Here is a 24799-nt window from a genome sequence, read left to right as displayed (position 1 = left end):
GTTATGTGTGCTTTGTGCATGCAGGTGCACACAGAGGCCAGAGGGTGTTAGATGCCCTGGAACTAAAGTTATAGGTTGTTGTGAGCTACTATGTGGTTATTGGGAACTGAACCCAGGTCCTCTGGCAGAGTAACCAAATGCTCTTAGCTATTGAGCCATCTCTCCAGTCCCCTAAGCTATAGTTTTAATAATTTGACATTAGTGGCACAGTTGTTGCAGAGGCTCTCAATCTTGATACTGGTGACATTTGCAACTAGGTAATTCTTCACTGTTGAGTGAACTATTGCACCTTGGTTCTATGTACTAGACCCAGCTCTGACAGTAAACAAATAGCACCAGGCGCTGCCAGATGTCCCTTGGGGAGTGAAATGGCTCATGGTTGAGAAGTGCTTACTTAGCAAAGATCAACATTTTTATAGACTGGATTTATCCCGCTTTTGACCTATCATTTGAAGATTATGTTCTATAAATTTAACACACACAGTTAATTCTCATTCACTGATTCGGTGTTTGAGAATTTATCTATTTGTTTGTAACCTCAAGTCACTACCTGTGGCACACCTGTGGACCTTTGAGGACAGGAGCAGCCATGACAAACATATCCAGTCGACCCAGGCTGAGCTTGAATTGTCAACTTGCCAACCTAGAAATACCTGAGAGACCACCTCAAGTTGAGGAATTATCTGAAGCCCTTTGCTCCGTAGGCATGTCTGTGAGAGACTGTCTCGATGTTGTTAGACCCAGTCCATTGTGATCATACCATTTCATGGGCTGGCCCTGGTGTATGTGGGAGGAGAGGAAGCTAGTTGGCAGCAGCAAGCACAGAATGATCCATGATCTTTTTGATCTTGACCGTGGGTGTGAGTTCCTGGCTTGGCTTCCCCTCTGTGATGGACTGTGACCTGGAATTGTAAATCAAATACCTTCCCTGGATGCTTGGGGGATTTTTGTTTGTTGTTTTAAATTTATGTGAATGGATATATTGCCTGCATGTGAGTTTCTACCTGGTGCTCTAAGAGAGTCATGTGAGTGTCACTTCCCCTGGGTTTGAAGTGACATGTTATGTGGGTGCTGAGAAGCAAACCTGGGTCCTTCGAGTGAGCTTTATAGCCCCGTGTAATAAACATGTTTCAATCTGATTTTTTGCAGCTATAAAGTATAACATATAACCTTTTTGTGTTACTGTATTTTCCCTCTCTATACTTGACACAAGATAGTAAAAACTAACTCACTGTTGAAGAATAAAAGTAGTGAACGGTCAGATGCTATGAGTAAACACGCTCCGGGGTCATGTTTGACCAGAGTTATAGCACAACAGTTGCCCAGAGAATGATCAAAATGTGAGGTGTTCTGTAATATCCACGTGGCCCTCTGACTCTTGTCCAAGAGCAGTGGGCTGCTTTCATGTATGCCCCCGACAACCCAGGGACTGGTGGAGATGGTGAGAATTCCTGCTTGTGGGTCCCATGGTCTGGGGTGCAGAAGTGAGGTCTTGCAGCAGCTCTTGGCACTACATGCAGAATGTTAATTGAGTCTTAAGTCCTACATAGAGTTCAGATTTACAGTTTAAATGGAGTAACTTAGATATTCACAGTGCCTCTGAGAAAGATGTAAATGCTAGGGTTGTGATCCGTGGTACCATGGGAGAACTGCAGACCTTGACCAGTGAGTGTTGCTCCCTGCCTGGTAGGATAAGAAGTTACAAAGGGCCCCGGTGATCATTTCAGCATTTAGAAATCAACCAGGAAGGAATCTTCTGGAAAGAAAGATTGTGATGATGCTATTGACTGGGCTAAGGGGATGTTTGTTGAGCAGCCCTCTCTGCAGGCATTGGGTTCTTCTGATGAGACAGGCCTGGACCTGATAACTTGGTACCTTGACCCTTCATTTAATACTCAGCAGGACCCCAGAAGTTCTTTGCATGGATGTTGAGGAAGCTTAAGGGTCCAGTGTAGATTTAAAAAAACATTCTTTCCCTCCTCTCTCTCATGTATGTATGTGGTATACATCCATGTGTGATGTGTGTGTATCTTTGTGTATGTGTATGTGTGTGTGTGTGTGTGTGTGTATGTGTGTGTGTGTGTATGTGCACAGTGTTTTGTTTATGAATGTCCTGAAGAGGATGCCAGGTGTCCTGTTCTATCTCTTCCTGTCTTATTTCCTTGAAACCAGGTCCCTCAGTCAGTCAGCAAACCCTGACAATTCTCCTGTCTCTGCCCCACTCCAGCCTACCAATGGCACTGTGGTTATGGGCACACATGTCACCATGCCTTGCTTTCTATTTGTGCCCTGGAGATTAAACTAAGGTTCTCATGCTTGCCCAGCAAGCTGCCTTACCTCTGAGCCATCATGCTTGCACATCATGCTTGCCCAGCAAGCTGCCTTACCTCTGAGCCATCCCTCCAACCCTCTGGAGTGTGTTGGGCACCCGCATGAAGAAAGCAAATTTACAGTTAAGAAGAACAAAATATAAAAGGAGAGAACAGTACACAAGATGTGTCATGTTCCATTCCAAGGCTCTGGCACCTTGATGTCATGGGGTAGCCCTGTCGATGATCCAAGAGGGGCAGATTCAGTCAGAACCAAAGGCTTAAATAGTAACCTCAATACCTTGTAAACAGTCATTTTAGGAAATAAACTCTGTCTCGAACAACTTTTGTTTCAGATTCTGTTTATGCCAGAAGACTCTGAGTACTAATGTGGTGACAGCGGTGACAGCTTTGGTAGGCCCCAGTGTCCTGTAGAGAGGCCTCTCAGGCAGGCCTGCTGTGCTGTGGGCTCCAGATCCTGTTCCACCTGGAATAGCTTTTCTGTGAGGAAACTGCTGCTTCCTGGGCTCCAGAATAGAATTCCCTCTGCTGGAGCAAAAGCTTTGGAGGCCGCTGTTATGATTTGCTTATTTGTTTCCATAGTCTGTGACAGAAACATGGGCCTTGACTGTAGAACTGCAGGCATTCTGCATTCCACCTCAATTGTATTTCACAAGGAAAATTTCCCTGCACGTGGCATTTAGAAACAATTTTCTACCCCAGTTACCCATCGTGAAACTCTGGAAGATGCCAGCCTTTGATTGGGCCAGCTATAAGCCTACTGTATTTATTTTGATAAATTTTAAGCTTCTTAAGGGGCCACTTGTTTCTTAGTTTTTACCACTCTACCCTCTAATACCTTTTACTGAGTTCAGGAGGTAAGTCATATAGAAAAAGGGAAGATTATTTCTTCACCCCTCATGGGCTCTTAGTTAGAATGGATCCCTGAGACAAAAGACAAGAGCAAAGCAGTTTCTTAGTGAATGTGGTGGCTGCCCCTGAGTGTCAGTTTGCTTCACCTAGGAAGAGGGGACCTCAAATGGAGAACTGCCTCCATCAAACTGTTCTGTGGGGTGTCTTTGGAGCATCTTCTAGATTGCTGATTGATGTGGGAGGGCCCAGCCCACTGTGGGCAAGTGCCATCCTTAGACAGTCCGTATTTGGCAGTGGCATATTCTGCAGTCTCCCATTCTGGATCCTGTTTAAATCCCTCTGCACGAACATCACCTTTCTGTTCAGATTGATTCCTCTAGTGGGAAGGAGGCCATTTAGAGGAGGATTCCCCCAGCACCTCTCTCCTGTCTGTCAGCATGCAGTTCAGAGCTCCGGAGCCTTCCCTAGGGACTGCTCTGACTAGAGTCTTCGGAATTAGAGGCAGAAGAGGTTGCCAAGGGAGCCTCTCCCAAGTCTGTGTGGGCTGTGGTCTATGTAATGGAAGAGGCCAATGGATATGAACAGAGCCCAAAAGAATTGTGAGAGGAAGCTTTGCTTCACAGTGGGGCTATCTGCCTTGTCCTCTGTGTTCAGCTGCACTGTTCTTCCTCTCCTCAGCCATGTTGGAGACCTATCTCCTGGGAGTGCTCTCTGGCAGACCCCACCCTTCGTGACTTCACCAGATTTATTTCATGTGAACCCTAGCCCCACTTCACCATGCTGCCTGTTCCTCGGTTTTCCAGGGAGATGGCTTGCCTCACAGGCTCTGAGACAGCCCTGTTGGCACATGACTGACACACACTGTCACGTGTCTTTGGGGTGTTAGAAGCCCACTGTGACACAGTGGGTTACACAGGGAGGGCTTTTGTTTGTTCTTAGAAGTGAAGGGCCCCAGGGTTGTGTGAAATACAACCCCCCCCCCCCATTGAGTGCTCTTGGTTAAACATACATTGTTTGGAAGTGAAATTGTCCTGCACTGTTTGCTTTGGCTATCAGAAGCTTCAAGCACTCTGAAGGATGTATTCCCTACCTGCCTAGGACTGGCCCTGCCCTACTCCTCAGCACTGCTTTTGATATGGTGGGCAGACCCTGCTGAATTGCATACCAAAGGCAGTCAGATAGCATGACTGGGAATGAGGGCAGCTCTGTCAGGAGCAATGTTTGTTAATAAAAGAAAAAAAATGCATGATGGGATTTGAAGTCTCCATCAGCCCTTCCCATGAGCTGAGTAAGTAGAGAGGCAGCTGAAGCCCAGGGGCCAGCCCTGGTTCTTTCCAGCAGGGAACAGCCGTCAGTTTGCTTTTCCATGTGTACAGAACGTTCCCACTTCCCACTCTTCCTGTAGAGTTGGAAAGGAGAAAGACCTCACCATCCTGAAGTGAGAGAGTAGAAAGCTGCTCAGCCTGGTTCAGGGAAGTCAGGGCTTGGACTGGGCTCTGTGTGACAACTTCATGAGGGGCATGTGTTGTTTTTTGAGTGGCAGGAATAGTAAGATTTACACCTAATCAAGGAAAGGCTTGCCAAACAAACGCTCGGGTGGGGTTTCCTGGGTAGGAGCGTGATATTGTAATAAATGGGAAGCAGAGCTCTGCAGTCCAATCTCTGGTCTGATTGCACACGTTACAGCGGGGGCCCTGTTTTCCAGGAATGCAACACACCCCATGTCCAAGGCCCCTCCTCGGAGGGTGTGTCTGCACTTCCTCTAGCCTCTCCTCAACTGTTGGGGCTGTCAGAGGAACTGAGGGCCTAATGTGGGAATACCTAAGATGCCTGCCTTAGGGCCCTTGCCTTGGGATCACTTGACAGGTGAGTGGACCTTATGTGAAAGTCCTTTAGGGACACGTGTGGTGTGGTTTAGATTCTCCAGCCTTCAGAACGGAAAGTGAGTGCGGGCCACTGACTGCCAGTAACAGTCTTGAACGTTTGTAAGCACTGGTGGGCAGGGCGCTTTCCAGAGAGCAGAGGAAGTCATGCTTGTGCAGATTGTGCAGAGAGGGCATCGTTTTCCATGCTCTGGCTTGGAGGTTGCCTGCTGCCCTAAGGTTTTAGGTATGTAATCAGCCACTTCTGCCTTAGGGATTCCCTGGGCTCTGCCTTCTGAGATTAGCCCCTCAGGCCTTCTTTTCTGATCCTCCAGTGGCTGAGTCCAGTGTGGTCCTTTTCTGTTCTTTCTACTTAGTCTTCAGAATGAAACATTAGCTCCCATCAGAGTCTGTCATCTCCCGTTGCTCCCTCTCTCTGTGTTCAGCACAGCAGGCCATAGCCCAGGCTTACCTGTACCTTTATTCTCTCTCTTTGTTTGTTTGTTTGTTTGTTTGTTACTTAGTTTACAGGCTCCTCAAGACCATAGTCAGTTTCTCCTCAGATATATGATACTTGATCTATAACTGTTATATCTGAGCAGCAGGCAAATACTATCTCTTAAGTAAGATTTTATATACATATATATATATGTTCTATTTTTATTTTTGACTAGAACCAATTTATGCCACTTCTCAGATATATTTATGCCACATTCCTACCTATTTAGGATTTTAACTTTTTCTCTATCTCTGTAACTTGGTTTTATACATACATCTCTCTGCTCCATACCTATTGGACTTTGAGGTACCAGGAACCCAGTGATGTTTGGTCTAGGATGACCAAGGAAATCAGCCCCCCACACCTGGAGTCTCTGGGGCAGTGGTTGTCAACCTTCCTAATGCTACGACCCTTTAATCCAGTTCCTCATGTGTGGTGACCCTCCCAACCATAAACGTTTTTTCATTGCTACCTCATAACTGTAATTTTGCTACTGTTATGAATCTGTGAATCATATTGTACGTAATCTGAATCTATGATGGTTTTAGGCAACCCCTGTGAAAGAGTTGGTCAACCCTCAAAGGAGTCAAGATTGAGAGTCACTGCTCTGGGGTATGGTCATCACTTTGCCCTAGATTTAAGTGGCAGGCAGTGGTTGGTTTCCAACCTGCCTCTCTATCAAGCTTCTTGTCACTTCTTCCCGATCTCGTCCCTTGCAGCCTTCTTTAACGGTCCCCACTCTTGTTACTCTCACAGCTCTTTTCCTGTTCACAATGCTTTTAGCATGTGCTGGCCCAACACACAGAGTCCAGTCATTTCTCTCCCATGTCTGTCTTTCATGCCTTCCCTGGGATCCCTCTGTGATTCCTTAGCTTTCTCCATTAGTGTCTTCCAAAAAACCTTTGGGTGAGGGGACCCTAGCATATTATATGCTCCCTGGTCAGTCTGTTAAAGCTCAGTCTGTCCAGTGGGTTGGAGGTGTGATGTAGAGCCGTTTGTTTTTATTCCCCAGCACGCGGTCAAGCATCAACTGTAGTAAACGTTTATTCATCTAGTATTTTAGTACATAAGGAATATTCTACCCCTGTCTGTCTGTCTGTCTTTGGATGGGGGTCATGCATGTTCTACCCTTTGGCATACCTCACTGGCCCACAGATTTTTCTTTTATTTCATTTTCACATGTAGCGTCTGTGTTGTCTTCTTTGCCTCATTGTTTCCTGGAGGATGTCAACGTTGGCCCAGATAGAGACGCTGTTCCAGGCCATCACCCACAGTAGCCCAAGTGTTTTTTCATTGACTTTCATGCAGACAAACCTAGAATTCTTGGCTTTGATGCAGGAAGGCATTCGAGACAAACCAGTATGAAGCACAGTTGGAGTGTATTAAAAGAGATTTAAAATACATTGAGAGATTTTTGAGCACAAGGGTTAAGAGGGCAAAGAAAAAAGAGCTGTGGGGAAGAAAGTGAAGCTTTGGAGACCATGGGCATGCTTTCTTCTGAGAGAGACTCTCATCTTTAACACTGGTGGAAAGAATAAGGCATACCAATGTGTGAGTCTGGGGTTCTCAGGAGAGAGTTTAATACCTTAAACTGTAGCCACATGTGCCATTTTTGTGGCTCTTAGGTTAAATCCAAAGGGTTGCTAACTGCTTCCACCCCCACTCCACCCTGCTTAATAGGTGAGATCATAGGATGTCCCTAGCTCCCTTGGATGAGTGTGTGATGTGATAACATAAAGCCAGGGGCTCTAGGTGACGATGTGCACTTTGTCTCTGAATGGGGTTTCCAAGAGTCCTAGAGAACTGCTGGGTCCAGTTGGGAAGGGGACAAAGACTTTAACCCAGTGTTGTTACTGTGTACAATTCCTGATTGTCACCTGAACCAGTTTGGAGGGTGAGCGGATGAGCATCCTTGTCCCTTTTGTGTTCCCATGGTTTTCTTGTCTGTCTATCAGGCCTTGGGAAGCTGCTGCTTTCTAGTCATTGACAAGCATGCAGTCAGAAATGCTGATAAATATCTCACCATCTCCTGAGTAATTAGCCCCCAAAGAGCTGGGGTGCCTGCAGGAGCTGCTAATTTGTATGTGTCAGCTTGCCAGAGACTCACCAGCAGCAAGACCTGACAAGCTGTTAACAAGTGTTAAACTCTACAAGAGCTTCCTGCTGGGGGCTTCCAGATAGCACTCCTGGGACAAAAGTCCCTTGATGGCCAGGAATAAATGGCATTCAGAAACACCAGTTTTAGAAGTGTTTACTAAGCTTGGGAATGATGGAAAGCCACCTTATTTAAGAGGACTCTTGAATGTTTAAATGGAATTTAAGGTAAAGACCTAGCAGGTGACAACACTAGGGTGATAGGCGAGCTGCCTTTTGGAGAGGTTTGGGAAATTTGATCTGTGACCCAGCTTTAAGATATTTCTGCCTGGTAGAAGGTTTTAGGGGCTCTGTGCTAATGGGTGTTTAAGAGCAACAATTAACATACCACTTCATAATTAATTATGGGGCATCCAGGCAACAGATGGGGCCTGAAATTCCTTACATAGCCAAATGTTAATTTGGAGGAAAAAGAGAAACTATTTTTATTGGCCTTGTTTGCTAGGCAGCCTCTTTGAACCTCCAGCTGTCTCTGGGGTTATCTTATACATGGTGTTAGTCTTGTCTCTGCCAGGAATCTCCTCAGAATCTCTACATCTTAAGCCGGAATTTGCATGTCTACCAGGCACAGCAGTGACCAGCAGTTTTCAAGGAGTAGGAAAGACATTTCCTACCTTCTAGAAGGTTCTAGTCTTGATAGATTTTTATGGCTAACGTCTAAGGTTTAAAATTGCCGGCCATGTGCGCCTCTTTCTTAATCGTTTTAAGCTTCATTTCGCTCTCCTGTAAAGTTGGACTAAAGGTACATCTCTGTAGCACTGTGAGGAAAAGCCAGGCTGCTTGTTGTAGGTTCTGGGCAGTGGTGGCTTGTATGGCTGCTGCCAGTGTGCTAAGGAGATACTGAACATGCAACATGACAGAGGTTCTGTTGGGTGAGACAGGGTACACTGTGACCTGACTTTGTATGAGGAGAATGTTGATTGAGGGTGATGGTGTGCCCAGGAGTGACTCAAAGCAGACCCCTAACCCTCTTGGTACCTTCATTCCAGTGAGAGAGGAAAAGTGGGATGCACACCCCGTGTAAATCATGGGGGTGAAGAGGGTCGCACAGGTTCAAAAGCATGAAACATTTTACTGGTACCCCGTGGTTTTGAGGGTTCGTCAGAGGGGTGGTCACACTGAGGGAGGGTCTTCCTTAAAGCCCCCTAGCAGCATGGCTAGCCTTGGAAACAGGGCCTTGGGTTTTCTTTTTCTTTTCTTTTTTTTTTTTTTTTAGGGTTCCACTGCTGTGAAGAGTCACCATGACCATGGCAACTCTTTTTTTTTTTTTTTTTTTATTACATATTTTCCTCAATTACATTTCCAATGCTATCCCAAAAGTCCCCCATAGCGCCCCCCACTTCCCTACCCACCCATTCCCATTCTTTTGGCCCTGGCATTCCCCTATATTGGGGCATATAAAGTTTGCAAGTCCAATGGGCCTCTCTTTCCAGTGATGGCCGACTAGACCATCTTTCGATACATATGCAGCTAGAGACAAGAGCTCCGGGGTTCTGGTTAGTACATCATGTTGTTCCAACAATAGGGTTGCAGATCCCTTTAGCTCCTTGGGTACTTTCTCTAGCTTCTCCATTGGGAGCCCTGTGATATGGGTTTTCCTTCCTGTTGTTTGTTTGAAGCAGACTAGCCCAGGCTGGCCTCAAACTCACTGTTTATCATTCGATCACCTTGAAATTAGGAGCTTCCTGCCTCCACCTCCCCATACTGGGATTATAGGCATACACCACCATGTGGTTCTGGGGATTGAACCCATGTCTTCCTACATGTTAAACAAGCACTCTGCCAACTGAGCTGTGTATGTATAGAAAATATGTACAAAATTTAAAAGTAGAAGAGAAATAAACAGCCATAACTCCACTGCTGTGGCAGACTCCGTCTTTTGACTGACTTCTTTCCCCCTTCCTCCCGCTGAGTTCATCCCCTCTCTTGCTTCCTGGGCTAAGTACTCACACAAGCAGTACAGAGAAGGCTGCCTGCCTTTTCCACTCAGTGACGGGACAGTGCTTCCCACATTCTCATGAACAGTATTTTCAGATAATGTCCATTTGAGAATATGGAGCTCAGTGAATTTTAGCCAGCCTTGCCTGCAGGTTATGATGCTGCTTCCAAGTCCTCCCTTAAAGAATTGGTGCAGGGCTTCCACGTTGTATCACTTCCTGATGGTGATGTCTGCAGTTCAAACACGTTTGAAGTACCTTACCTTGCTAGAGCTTTTTTCTAAAACTCTGCACTTCCCAGAAAGGCTTCTTAAACCTCCATGGGACTCAGGGCTGCCTGGCTATGGGAGGGAGGAAGGGTGCTTATGAGCAGGAGGGGAGACAGCAAAATAAGCAAGTGGCCATTCCCTCTGGGGTATTGAGGACCGCTAGGAGAGTGCTCAGAGTGAGGTTTGAGAGGGTCATGGTACTAACTGGTGCAGGAATGCTTTGCAGTTATGGGGGATGCTCTCACTGAAGAGGGGGCTTTGCAGTTATGGGGGTGCTCTCACTGAAGAGTGGGGAGGGCTTTGCAGTTAGAATCTCCTCCCCATGTCCTTACGTTGTAACTCTTGGCTTAAATGTTATTATATCCTATTAAATTGAGTTATCTGATCCCATGATCCAAACATTAACATTTTATGTACCTTAGTATTGTTTAATTAAAGGCTATAAATATGGGCATGAGAGAAAGGGGGCTAGGAATATTCCTTGAGCAAGGAACTATGACCTCTGGCTCAGTGGGGTCTTCCAGTGGGGGAAGGGAACATGATGTGGAGGGAAGGGGACAGAAGTTCTGGCCAGGCAAGGCAGAATACAGTGTTAGTAGGGAGTGAAGACATGGGCTGTCTAGTGATAGGGAGTGAACTGGGGCTAAATCACAACCCTGTCCCCACTCATTTTCCTGAAGAGGTGTATTAGTCAGGGCTCTCTAGAGGAACACAACTTACAGTCTGTGGTCCAGCCAGTCCAGCAATGGCTGACTACCAACAGAAGGCAATCCCAGCAGTTCCCAAGGCTGGATGTCTCAGCTGCTCTTCAGTATATTCAGGAATCCCAAAGAAGTAGGCACTTATGCCAGTGAAGAAATGGACTTGCTAGCTACAGCAGGAGCAGGTAGGCAGAGAGCAAGCTTCCTTGCTCAGTGTCCCTGACATAGGCTGCCAGAAGAAGGGGTGACCCAGATTAAAGGTGGATCTTCCCACCTCAAAGATCCAGATTAGAAATAGGTCTTCCCATTTCAAAAGATTTAATTAAGAAAAAAAAAGAAACCCTCAGAGGTGTGCCCAGCCATTTGAGTTTTAGTTAATTCCTGATGTAGTCAAGTTGACAACCAGGAGTAGCAGTCACAAGAAGGGTGCTGACAAATGCTCTCTCTCCTCTCCCTCTTTCCTTTGCACCCTGGCTTGTATGCCATCCTTGTGCAGGGCCCTAGCTAATCTCCGTCATTCCAAATTTAGCACACCTTCCAGCCAACCCCATTTCTTTTTACTTATAACATTAAATGGTTATTTTGGGGCCTATTCAGAATAGGTAGCAATTTGAAGTAAAGGCAGAGAAGGGTGAAGTCTACACTTAGAATGAGTGGTTAGCTCTTAAAATTGTTGTGAGCATTATGTGTGGCCTATGGGCAGTGCTCAGTAAATGTTTCTCATGGAGTCTGATGACAGTCACTTATCACTGATCCACATTGTGTGGTGGCTGCCTTCCTCGGTGACTCTGGTGGGAAGGCTTGCTTCTCTGGGGAGGTGCTCTGCTCCTGAACACTGGGAGCCCTCTATTCTCTTGACTGTGCTATGGGGTTATCCTTTGTATGACATATTTTGCCTGAATTCTCAGGGTTCCCCTTAGCCCCATCCACCTGTGCTCCTCAGGGTTGGAGGAGGAAACCCCTGGAGGAATTGCACCAATACCTTAGGCTGGCTGCTCTGACAGTCTCACGGCTGAAGGAAGCTGCTCCGTGATTGTGCTCTAGGCTGGATGTGCATAGCTTGGGAAGGTGCCAGACATAATCAGTGAACACCGGAGATGTCCAAGCCAGTGTGGCTTCCAGGTCTTACAGGCTAGGAGAATGAAGTTCACAAGTAACCAGAAGGTGAGTTTACAGTGGAGTGTTAGAAAGGATTGGAGCTAGGAACCTAAGAGATAGGAAGGCAGAGCTCCTGTGTGGCAGGAGTGGGTCTCAGAAAGTGGGGTACCATAGAGGGTCAGTCCTCTCATTATGAGGAGTTAGTAAGGTTTCAGTGAGTGGAGTTATGGGGGTGGGGTGAGCTAGTCAGTCAATGGAGTGTTCACTGTAGAGTCTGACCGTCACTTATCAGCAGTCCACCTTCTGTGGTGGCTGCCTTCTTCAGTGACCTTTGTAGAAAGGATTATTTCTTTGCCGTGGGCTATACTTACCCCTGTGCCTGAATTTTTTTGTGAAGGGGAAGGGGCTCTGAAAAGTGGAGCTCAATGGCATGCGAGAGATTCTTGTGAGCATGTAGGATAGGTGCGCTGGGTTTCACGACATCAGTTATTACTACAGGAGTAGTTTTCATATGTGTGTGCATGGAAGCAGTGTAACTTGAGTGAGAAGCTGGTTTTGGTTAGGTTGCAGGTGAGTTGCAGGTTATAACAAAGAGTTAACCATCAAGCCGAGCTACTGTGCCCTGCAGCAGTAATTCTGTGTTTTTCCTTGTTGCTTTCTTTAGGCCTAAACACTTCAATTCTTCAGTGATTATTATGTCTATCTTCCTCCTTTCTGCATTCTGGCATTTGTTTTTTTCTTCGCTTTTTCCTTCTGAGGACTCTGTGGTCCTGATAATTGTTAACGATATTGCCTTGCGCATGCAAGCATGGTTTGTGAGCTTCTCTTGAGAAGCTGGGGTAGTTTGAGACTCTTCTTCTTGGGCTCTCTTCCACTTGCTGCAGCACATGGGAGAAGGTGCCAGGCTGCATCCCAAGTGTGAGGCTGGATCCCAAGTGTGTCAATAGCCAGTTGGTTCCTACTTTACCAAGAACAGAGTAATCTTGGGTAAACATAGCCGTTGGAAGAAAGCAAATATTTGTCTTGGCAGTCATTGTCCTCAAAAGTCTGGCCTGTCTTACAAACAAAATAGGAGGTAGACCAGAAGTCCTGGCATCAGCTAGTGCATAGCTTACAAACCACTAGAAGTGCATGTGTAAGGGGCATAAGGAAGGCAGTGTCCCAGGGGCCAGAGCCTAATAGTAATTCTAAGTGGTGGCAGAGGGCCAGAGGTTCAACGTCATCCTTAGCTGTACAACAGCCTGGTAAAGTGCTTGCTAGGCAAGCATGAAGTCCTTGGTTCAATTCCTAGAACTCATGTTAAAAAAAAATCTTGGCACAGCAGATTATACCTGTAATCATATTAATAGGGAGGTAGAGGCTGAAGAATCCTTAGGGCTTGCTAGCCAGCAGGCCTAGCATAATTGGTGAGCTTCAGACCAATGAGGGACCCAGTTTCATAAAAGAAGGTGATTGAGGAAGACGCCAAATCAGTTTCTAGCCTCCATTCGCATGCATTACATACAGATGCATATGAGTATACATACAAAGTGCCCTACATGAACATGTTTACACATACATGCACTCACATGAGAACACACAAGGAGACTATTCCTGCCTCTTGCTTCTATGTCTCTTTCTCTTTTTCTCCACAGCCATGCAAGCAAGCAAGTCTGAGCACTCCTTTTTCGTTTTGGATTGTTTTAACTGGGTCTTTTAAACTTCACCCTATTAGCACTTTAGACTAAATCCATATTTGTTGTCTGAGACCATCCTGTACATTGGGTGGTGCTTGGAGCTGACCTTGGCCTCTACCCTTCAAGTGCCTGTAATACATTCCCCTAGTTTGAGTTTCCAAAGTTCTAAAATGTCCCCAAATGTTTGGGGAGAGGGTACTGCCTTGTTTAGGTGCCCTGACTTAAGTTGGTCTTCCTCAAAGTGGCCAGTGTGATTCCTGTACCATGGAAGACCTGGAGTTGGTGCTGATAGGTGGCTCCTCACAGTGGCAGGTAGTGTCTGTGTCTCTCAACCTTGACTTCTCTTGAGAGCTTCTATCCTAGCAGCAGTGGAACATGGCTGTGATGTGGCTCTCACAGAAGCCAGGGTGGTTAGTGATGAACAAATCCATGTTGGCCATTGCCTTTTGGGGCAGGAATGAGCTGTTTTTTCCCCCTCTAGGCTTCTTGTCATTCTATGATAGTTTTAAATAGGGCATGCCAGCCACAAGGATACTCAGGAGATGGGCTTGACACTTGGCACCTCTGGTTGTAGATTCCTCAGCTGGCCAGCAAAGCATGACAGGAGTCTATTGCCCATCATGCCTGGGAGTCAGTCAGACTTACTTCTATGTCATTGGAAGCAAAGGCGCCAACCTTTGCTGGCAGGGTGTTACAGTGTTTGGGCAGATACAGTTCCTGGGCCTTCTCAAGCATGACTGCACATACATTCCGCCAGCCAGCCTTTCTGCTTTAGAGACATGAAGAGAAGGCTCTGTCCCCCTGGAACTGCCAATCCACCTTTAAGGCTTATGCATTGTATTCCTTTTCAAAAACATATCTTGGAGCTTAGAGTTGTTACAAAAAAAGTCTCACTGACACAATTACTTAAAAATGAAGTATTTCTGGGCTAGGGAGATGGTTCAGTGGGTAAAGCACTTGCCATGCAAGTATAAGGAACGAATTTCAGACCCTGGGCACCCACATAAATAAGCTAGTGGGTGAGGCGGCCCCCACCGTAAGCCAAGCGCTTGGGAGGTAGAGGCAGGATTCCTCAGGGCAAGCTGGACAGTTAGACTGGCGGATCGGTGAACTCCAGGTTCAGTGAGAGACTCTGCTTCAGAAAATAAAATGAAGTGTTATTAGAGAGAACAACCAGACATCAACCTCTGGCCTCCCCATATACAGGCACATTCGTGCAAGCACGCCAGCACAGACATGCACCCACATGTACACGAATTTACACATACACACAACTGAAAAATATAACCATTTCCCTTTGTCTGTTCTCCTCTTTGCTTGCCTGCTGATAGCTTTTCCTTGGAAATTTCAAATAGACTATGTAATAATCCCCATGTATTCTTCAGTGAGTGTCCAAGCTTGACCCTCCTGTTTGATCTAGACCCTCCCCTCGGGTGAGGATTTTGAAGTCGAGGCTCCGTAACACAGCATTCCCTCTGTGTGTTTCAGTGAATGGCTCCAGAGGACTGAGGCTCTTTTCTTCAGTGTAACCACCATTACATATTGTTTGCCCGTTAGGCCTCAGCCTGTCTTAACACTTCATCTGGTCCAAGGCTCTAGGGAAGAGGGATACCCAGAGTCATCTTTTATTCTCCTTGCCTCTCATGTGCTAACAGGTGAAGGTGCTGCGCTGGATGGGTCCTTCTGGGTCCCAGATTTCCACTTATTCTCCCATGGTGTTCCTTCTGGATACGCTGGCTTTGTACAAGGCACAATCTTTTCTTGAGGAAAATGGTCAACTGTTAGGTGCCTGCAGTAGCCTGAGGGCTCTTCTCCTGGCCTTAGTGTGCTGCCTTTTGCTCTCCACCCTTTGGAGGAGGCCTTTTTAACCAGTGGTATCAAATGTTTTCCACTAGCCTCAAGCATGTATGTGTATTCCACCTGTGAACAGACCAGACCAGAGGTCATATTTCCTACAGATGCTTTAAGGCTGTGTCCTTTCCTTGCTCACTGTTGGCCTTGCTGGTGTGGGAGGGGAATTCATGGGGACCTGACTCACTGGTACTGCTGACTTCCGTTTTCTGTTCTGTTTCCTCTTACTTCTACCTGCTATTTCCCTCCCATGCTGACCTAGGAATCTTCCCCAATTTTCACTGTCCTCCATTTGGCCAATGCCTTGCTAAGTAGCCAGAACCTTCTGATAGCCACCATACCCACAGGCACCCCACCCACACTGGAGATAACATTTTCTGTAACATTAACCACCACCCGTGAGAAAAAGAAAGACCCCCAAATTGGGCATTTATTCTGAAGAAATGTTTATTCTTTGTCAGAAAGCAGTTCTCATAATGCAACCCAGAGCTAGGCATGGTCTCCCAGAGATTATGTCTCTCTGGATACATCCACCTTGATCACTCCCTTCAAGTAGGCTGGGATGTCACTGCAACTGTCTTGTGGAAGCTTCTTGTTTTCCACTCTCTCCGTACCCTGATTTCTCTTTGTTCTTTACTTGATCTCCTCTGAAGGATTTCAGCTTCGTCTTCGACTTTTACCTTAAGCCCTTGGAGGTGGCAGGCAGTATGGCCTCCTCCGCCTTCAGCGTAGGATAACAGCCTGGATGAACCATTAGAGGTCAGTGGTAACGCCCATGACGAGCCACCATCTTGTTCTCATATGCCATCCTTTCAGGTGCCTCTGTGCACCTGTGCTAAGGTCCCCATGGGTTGCACATAACATCACTCTTCATAGAGCACACCCCTCTCTTCTGCTGGGAACCACAGTCCCAGAAGAGGGCATCTCTTGTTCTGCAGGATGTCCTAGGCTGGGGGAAGAGCACTGGCTGTGACAGAGTTTTGTCTCTCCTTTCTCGAGGAATTGTCTCCTCCCTTTTGCTTGGTGTCTCATTTCTCTATAGTCTGTGCCTGGACCAAGTTCTGGAACATATTACCAATAGAGTAGCCCTGGGGGAAACCTGGTTGAGTGTGCTCTTCCATCCCTTTCACAGATGAGGACACTGTACAGTAGAGGAGAGAGCTGTGTTGGCTCTTGCCTGCTGGTTAGTGTTGGAAGGTGACAGGGGCCCAATCAGGCAGGCACTTGACTGATTACTCAATTCCTTGGAGAAACCCCATCCTTGACCCAGGATGGAGGAGCTTTGAGACCAAGTGGAACTAAAGTGACTCCTAATAGAAGTTGTGTAAAGCTTCTGCCTGCTTCGCTCCTCACTCCTCACTCTTTGAGGTACCATCTGCATCCCTCTACTAAGCTCCACAGGGAGTCTGGGCATCTTCTGAAGACCTTACCTACACCACCACCACCAACAACAACAACAACAATACCACCACCACCATCACCACCAATAACAACAACAACAACATGGTTGGGCATGGTAGTGCAGGCCTTTAATCCCAGAAATTGGAGGCAAAATCAGGCATCCTTCTGTGAGTTCAAGGCCAGCCTGGTCTACATAGCTAGTTTCAGGAAGATCAGAATTTCAATGTCATCTATGACTATATATGGAACTTGAAGGCAGCCTGGGCTACATGAGACTCATCACAAGAAACCAGAATAAAAATTAAAAAAAATACAAAAATCTCATTCTGCTGAAACCCTGAATTCAGATAGTCTCCAACTTAGAAAAATTAAACTTAATTTGTTTGTTTGCTTTATTTAAGATACTATAGACACTACACATTAGTTAGTGTGCTACATGCTACATACAATGTACACAAATACAATCAGTCAGTCAGACTGTAGTATAGTGTGTAGCTAAAGCACTCAAGCACCAATCTTGACTTTGGACAGGTCCAATCTAAGCTGACTCCATCATACATATAAGAGCAGCTGCCCTCTTCCCTCATCTGCTACAATTCCTGGCTGCTAACCAAGCATCTATCATCCAGATAACCTCATATTTCTTCCATGCCCTCACTAGAGACTGTTCTTAAATAAATGCCATATATCTTATGATTTCTACATGTACTTTAGAAGATTGGGATTTTTAAGCATAATGAAGCGTCTGTACTTAGAAATTAATTGATATCAAATAAAACTGCAGGCATCTTCCTCATTCTGCTGCTGTTGTACATAGCAAGGTGCAGATGAGCCAAGCAGGACTGAGCAGGCTTGATGGCCCGGGGGCCAAGCTTGCAGAGCTCCTCTGCTCAGAGACCTCATGCCCAGGGCAGGAAAGCAGGACTCTGGGAGATCAAATAGGAATATGTCGTTATCTCTTATAGTTTGCAATATGTTTGAGATGCATTGGTTTAAATAAGAAATATTAAGTTTGGCTTTAAAGAACATCCAGTGGATCTGTTTTGTGTTCTAGTCTCAGGACAACGTTCCCCTACATTCCAGTTCCGCTTTCCAACCGTGCTAACATATCTCCTTCAGCCTCCCATCAACAGTATTATTGAAGCATGACTCCAAAGCGCAAGTTCATTCACCTGGAATTTCTTCATCGACTAGTTTGTACACTTGCCCAAATGGTTCTGACCAATTCTCATTATGATTTCATGATTAAAGTGTTCTAATAAAACAGTCACAGCTCCCTTGAGCATGGAGCATGACATCACCAACCCCAGAGAGGCCTACCCAGCCTGAGTCAACATATAACTGCTACTCTCCTTGGAAAGCTAGTCCCATCCCAAATTTGTTTGTTTTTTAATCTCCACAACCAGAGTAGAATAAATTTACAGCTGACTGATATGGACTTGGGATTTTAGGATTCCACATTACATAAACTTGAAAGGTATTCCAAACATCATTCTACCATAAGAAAGGAAGGGCTGGACATTCTCTAGGAAGGGGACTGGTCACTTGTCACCTGCTAGTGGCTACCTGTGCAAGAGTAAACCAACAAGATCCATCAACATTCCAGCAGACAGCGAACTAGAATTGGTGGGTTACCAAAGAAGAAATAAAAAAAGAGAGGAAAGGACATGAAAGAAAGAAGGAAGGAAGGAAGGGAGGAAAGAAGGGCAGAAGAAGGGAGGAAGGGACATGTTAGGGGTAAAGGAGAAGAGCTGAGGTTTGGATATGATCAAGGTATAACATAAACATGTAAGACATTGTCAAAGAAAGATTAAAAGATATTTTAATCAATTAAAAGAAAATTATTGTCTTCTCCAAGTCTCCCAGAAAAGAAAAGAGAAACTGCACCCTCCTTTAGATGACTCCAGAAACCCAGATGTAGACCACTCTACTTGAACACCCTATTTCCTGGTGGCCTCCCTTTCCATTTGTAGGTGGAGATAAATGGATAAGGAGGTAAGACTCTAGACTTACAGAAGAGAACCCCAATGAAGGAGAGGTGAATGGAACAGAGCCAATCCCAAAGTCTACACAGGATCAGGATCTATAACACATATTTTTACACCTACAACCAAAATGGTGTATTTCTTTAATGGTAAAGCAGCATGAATTATGAGGCATATAATAATATAATATATTTTTGATTGGTCCTAATTGCAGACGTAAATATACAAAGGAGTTTATTGTTTACAATGATTGTATGCCTAATACCTCAACTAAACAAAGGGCCAACTATAAATTACATGTACACAAGTTCATAAACTGCATTTCTTGTTGTTATGTATATGTGTGTGTGTGTTCATGTGGGGTATGTGTGTGTATGCATGTATGGATAAGTACATGCACGTGTGAAGTGCCCAAAGGTTGGAGTGTGTTGCCTTTTATTACCCTACAGCTTGGTTTTGAAGACCGGATCTCTCATTTAACCTGGAATTCACCAATTGTCTAGACTTCCTGGCTAGTGAGTCCATGGGATGCCCTCATTTGCCTCCCCAAAGCAGGAACTCCAGACAAGGACTGCTGCACCTGGCTTTTTCCATGGGTACTATATAGCCAGGTCTGCAGCTGGTCTGTGGCCTACCTCTTGCTGTGATTAAAACTAGGTCCAGCTAGATTGCATATATTTGTCTTAAATATGTTGCCTTTTTCTATTGACTGACTAGCTGTATTTGTATGTGTGTACTTGCATCAGGACACACACTTGGAGGTCAAAGGACAACATGTAGTGTTAGGTTTTCTCTTTTCATCCTGTGGATCCAAGAGACCAAGCATGGGTCATTGGGCTTGCTGGCAGGCACCCTGACCAACAGAGCTTTCTTGCTAGCCATACACACACACACACACACACACACACACACACACACACGGCTTTTTAAATAAAATTTTAATTGTGTATAAGGTACATGAAAAAAAACCTGAAATTTTGTTACCCAAGAAAACTATTGTGAACCAAGAAATGGTTTCAAGTCCTGTAGCAAATGGTCTACCTTGAAAGATGCTTTGAAGGGACACAGAAAGAGGCCTACCCCCATCCTGTTCTTACAGAGATGTTTTCTAGTTAGCACATGCCTGTGGGGAGGAGAGAGGAGAGGGTCTGTGGATCTGCATGTATTGGCTCAGCCATGAGTGAAAAAACCTGGATAGCTGCAGATCACATGAGGGAGGTAAACAGGAGACCTGACAACCATGTGCACATAGCTCAGTGTTAGGTACAGAGATACCCTGGCGTTGACTGGTAGACACCAGGCTCTGGGCTGGTGTTTGAGTATACCTGCTTTGCTTTATTATTCTGCATCTGGAGGGACATAGAAACCATGTCACAGTTGATTGATAAATGATGCAGGGAACATCTTAGATCTATGAAAATCAAAATCCAAAACAAAAACAAAAAACAACTAGGAGAGAGGATACTGTGGAGGGCAGGGCAGAGGGTGCTGGGGATGAAAATCAGGAACAGACATGGGGAGACATAGGCTGGATAATTTATTCTTATGGCCTATTGAGAAAAGGAAATTTCAGTGGGATACAAAGCCATCTGTCAGAGGTGCTGGTGTTTAGATCCACAGTGACTGTGCAGAAGATCACTGGCCCTGTGAAAAGAGAAGAGGGTTGAACCTTTTGGAAAATATACCAGTTGTTAACTCATTGAGACCAAACTTCCTGGTTTCTTGAAAGATATACATTTCTAAGGTTTCAGTAGCTGCTAGTCAAGGTCAAGTGGAGACAGTTTCCTATTTATCAAAAACAAGTGGCTTTCATTTTCATATTGCTATTTATTAGGGTATCTCATTTGACCAAATCATCTTTCTCAACAATCCCATGTTCTTTTTTGTGTTGCCTGTCTTGGGTTGCCATGAGCTGACCCGATTCCCAATGGCCCTTTTTGGGGTTGAGTGTTGTTTTGGGGTTGGATGTGTTGGTTCACAGAGCCCAGATGTTAGGTAACTCTATTCTTGTGGACATGAACAAGTGTCTACTCACCATAGGCAGGAAATTGATGGTAAGCCAAAGTAAGGATACCACCAAAGTCTTAACTTTGTGAGCCAATGAATTGGTTTGGGTTACTAACAGGAATATAGGTAGGGTTACAAGACCAGGGATGATTCAGAAGTAGATGTAACACTAAAAGCCTACCTCAGTATTGCTTAGGAGCGCTGGAAACTTGGAACTTAATACACGATGCGAAGGTAGCTTGACACACTGGAGAGTATCTCTTCCCAGGCAGCATTGCCGATGTTGCCCTTATCTACAGTACTTGTTGTTTACATAACCTTTGAGAGGGAGAGGTCTAGTGCGTCTGCTCAGTTTCTGGGACTTCCTGAGTTTTATGAATTGTTTACTTTCTGAGTCTTAAGGAGCCTCCCTTGAGGGTCTTTGGGGCTTCAGAGGAAATTCCTAATTACACGAGGCAAACAGCTTACAGGGCTGTAGGACTCAGACATTATAACTGTTTTTTGGGTACCTGTCCATCAAATAAGCTGTTCCTCCTAGCTACAGGCCAGCAGTGTTCCTTTATAGACTGTAGTGTTTCTATTACATAGGAGAATCAGATATTCTGACTATGGGAGCCAGATTTTGTCTTTGTGTCCTTGAGTCAGATTTAGCATGATCAGAGCAACTATGCATGGTGCTGGTATGGAGAAGTCGGTGATTTAAAGATCACGGAGCCCATGAGTTAAAAGGTGGCCATGGGTTAGGTGGTATCTTTCCAGGGACCGTTTTGGGAGTGTAGAGCTCAGACTGGGCGATCTGTCCATTCTAGCTTAGGGCTGGGGCACATGCAGGTAACTTCAGCCCAAATCACCAACTGAACCAGCACGCTCAAGAACCTTTTGGATCAATTTGCATCCTCAGCAGACTCTGTTCCACAGGATCCTCCCTGGCTTCAGTGCCTAGGTGATTATTTGTACAGTCACATCCCAGAGCTGTGTACTTGCTCCAAGGAAGGACCCTGTGCCAATATGCCATTATTGCATAAAGTCCTGTTCTGTGCTGGCTTACTGCTGCTGGTTTATATATCACAGATTTTGACAGATGTGTCATGCATGTCCCCCACCAGAGAGCCACACAGAAAAGTTTCAACTACTCTTGAAGTCATCCACCTCTGCTAATTCACACATCTACCCCCCCTCCCCTGGCCTTCAACCGCTGATCCTTCCACCATCCCCTTAGTACAACTCTTTCCAGAATGTTACGTGGTTGGAGTCATAGGCTGTAGAGTCTTTTCAGTTGAGCTTCTTTGCCTCTGTGTGTCATAGGCACATTGGTACATTTCTTGGTAGTGCTGACTAATATTGCACCCTCTCACAGCCTTCCCAAGAGAGGGGCTCATGTAGATGTCGACTAACTGCCCATTGTGTACTCCCTTGCAAGGCTGAGGCTTGGGTTAATGAACGGCTGTCAGTAAGGCAGAGGCTCTGTACTGTGCAGAGGGTCAGTTGCTTACTTAGCAGTCTGTTTCTGCCATGCTTTAGTTGTTACTTCTCAGAAAGCCTTTTGGAGATGCACATGAAGCCATAAGTATGAAATACCATGTTTTCCTAATTGACAGATCAACCAGGAGAGAGCTTTTTCAAAGGCACTAGGCTTGTGGCTGAAGATCAAACATTTATTTGGTCAGTGCTTGGGAAAAACTCCTGAATTAGGAAACTTGAGAGTCCAAATGAAGACAATCATCGAAGAGTCTGGTCCTCCTGTTTTGGTTACAGAAGCATTGTCTACGCTTAACTCCATCCTGACCCTGTTTCCTCTAACCTCTGAGGTCCCATTGTGGGGAGTCATTACCCATATAAAGTGTGCACGTGCATTTCTCAAACCCTCCCTGCACAGTTAACTTGTTTTAGGAACTGTGCTCTAAGTAGAGTCTAGAAATACAGGGTAAGCCACAGTTCCTGATCTGAGGCCTCACAGTTTAGAGACTTAGTGTTAAAAGACCCTGCACAGCGGAGTTCCCTTTCGGACCCCAAATTAGGTACAAACTGTCCCCAAACACCTGTTTTCACAGAGTTTTTTTATTAAGCATGGAAGAAAGGTTAAAGTGGCTGCCTTCTGACTCAGGCCATGCAGCCATAACCTTTTTGTTTTTTTTTTTTTTTTTTTTTTTTGAGACAGGGTTTCTCTGTGTAGCCCTGGCTGTCCTGGAACTCACTCTATAGACCAGGCTGGCCTCGAACTCAGAAATCCGCCTGCCTCTGCCTCCCAAGTGCTGGGACTAAAGGCATGCGCCACCACTGCCCGACGCAGCTGTAACATTTAAGAAAGAAAAAGGGGAGGCCTTTGTTAGACTGGGCTTGGAAGCACTGATATATTTTGTTGGAGTTTGTTTAGCAGGTGAACTAAAGGGGGCTTTTGACACTTTGATGGCTGGACCTTGGTAGTCAGCCTCTGGAAGAGGAAGTGGCCAAGTAAGGGAAAAGACCTTGTTGGTTAGCTTTAGGGATGTAATGTAAGGGTTTTTAGCAAGGGCAAAAGGAATCAGGGAGAAGAGCAGTGCCTGCCAGAGCCACACTCAGCTCCTTCAGGCTTTCCAAAGTCCCTTCTCCCTATAGGAAACTCAGCAGAGTACTGTACCTGTAGAAGTTTAGATATGGCCCATAAAGACACCTTTAAGCAGGTCCTGAACAACAAAGCAGGAATCAGGCACTGTTTCTCAGCTCTTCCATCCTTGGCCACCTATAAAAAGAGAAGCCTTTGCAAAGTTTCTAAAACCTGTTAACAGACTTCATGCTGATTACTTGTTTGTCAGCTTGACACAGTCTAGACTCACCTGGGAAGAAGGTTTCTCAGCTGAGAAGATGCCTCAGTTGAGAAGGGCCCAGCATACAGTGGATGGAGCTGCTGATGGGCGGATGGCACTCTGTTGTTTAGGAAAGCAAGCTGAGCAAGCCATGGAGAACAGGCAATAACAGCGTTCTTCTGTTCAGCATTCTCAGCTTCAGTGCCTGCCTCCAGGCTCCTGTGTTGAGTTCCTTTCTTGACCTTCCTCAATGAGACTATAACATTCCTCCCCAAATTGCTTTTCGAAATGGCGTTTATCACAGATATAGTGAACTTAATACAAAATTGTTATAACACCTTCAAGTGAAGAAAGACTTATGTGACAATTGTATTCAGAACATTAAATTTAGATCAATGACGCATCTGATATTTCCCCAATACCTGTCTGCCATGTTTGGTTGCTCGCCTCCCCAGAAGATTAATCATGAAAGCTTATTTGTGGAGTTTCCCACTTCCAGAGAATTAACTCGCTGCTTCTTCCATTAAAGCAGTGGTTCTCTACCTGTGAGTCATGACCTCCTGGGGTTACATATCAGATATTTACACTAGCAAATTACAGTTATGAAGAAGTAAAGAAATACATTTAAGGTTGGGGGCGGTTATCAACCTGAGGAATCACATTAAAGGGTCAAAGCATTAGGAAGCTTGAGAACCACTGCAAGAAAGCCTCGTGCGTAGCGTAGCTCTGTGTAATTGAAATTCCTAGTTGTTCACTCACGAGTCAACTAGGCCTCAGTTAGGAACAGAAGTTAGTGCAGTAACCGACTGAATATGGCAGAGATAAAATCTATTGTGGATTCCCCAATATTGATATAATTAACTTAAGTGTGCATATGTGAAGGGCGTGCACATGTGCCCGTGGGTGTGTACATGCCTATACAGGCAACCGTCTTATTTACTGAGCCATCGTTCCAGCCCCTGTAGTCCATGTTCGTTTGTGGAGCATCCCTCTAACTGTCACCGTTTGAAGATTGTGCTATGTGGTACTCATTCTTACAAAATTTGCATTCTAATTACACATACTAGGAATTGGCATTTAAGTATTTTTAAAGTTTTAGAGGGGAGAGTGAATTCTAGAACAATAAAGACTTCCTAACCCCGCTCACATTTTTGATCTGGAAAGCCCGTAAAGAGGAAATACAACAAAACAGAAGGATTGCAGCCTCTCACGTGGCCTCTGCATACAGACACACTTTACCCCACTTTGCATTCACATCCTTTGCACCATTAACTGATCATTTACAGGATTGTTTTTAGTCATTTAATTAATGCAAAAGTATGTCTTTAATAATCATTTGCATAAAAGAACTAATTAAAACATTTTCCAAAGTAGTATATGGGACATTTGTCCTA

General features: G+C 45.3%; 1 protein-coding gene across 6 annotated transcripts in view; it reads left to right on the top strand.

Annotated features, from left to right (window-relative positions):
- Tln2 (talin 2) overlaps positions 1-24799 on the top strand; it is a 425612-nt gene that overhangs the window by 143953 nt on the left and 256860 nt on the right. Inside the window, exon 1 of one of the 6 annotated variants that reach the window (XM_085844755.1) lies at positions 5031-5048. The exons of the other annotated variants lie outside the window; for them this stretch is intronic. The gene's annotated coding sequence lies outside the window, so the exon portion shown is untranslated. Of the gene's footprint in view, positions 1-5030; positions 5049-24799 lie in introns of those variants that run through there. 6 annotated transcript variants of the gene reach the window in all.

The sequence above is a fragment of the Mus caroli genome, unplaced genomic scaffold (genome assembly GCF_978045245.1).
Source record: "Mus caroli unplaced genomic scaffold, Mus_caroli_1 scaffold_11, whole genome shotgun sequence".
Taxonomy (NCBI): domain Eukaryota; kingdom Metazoa; phylum Chordata; class Mammalia; order Rodentia; family Muridae; genus Mus; species Mus caroli.
The sequence above is the reverse complement of the archived record's forward strand: the minus strand, read 5'-3'. Positions and strand labels throughout refer to the sequence as shown.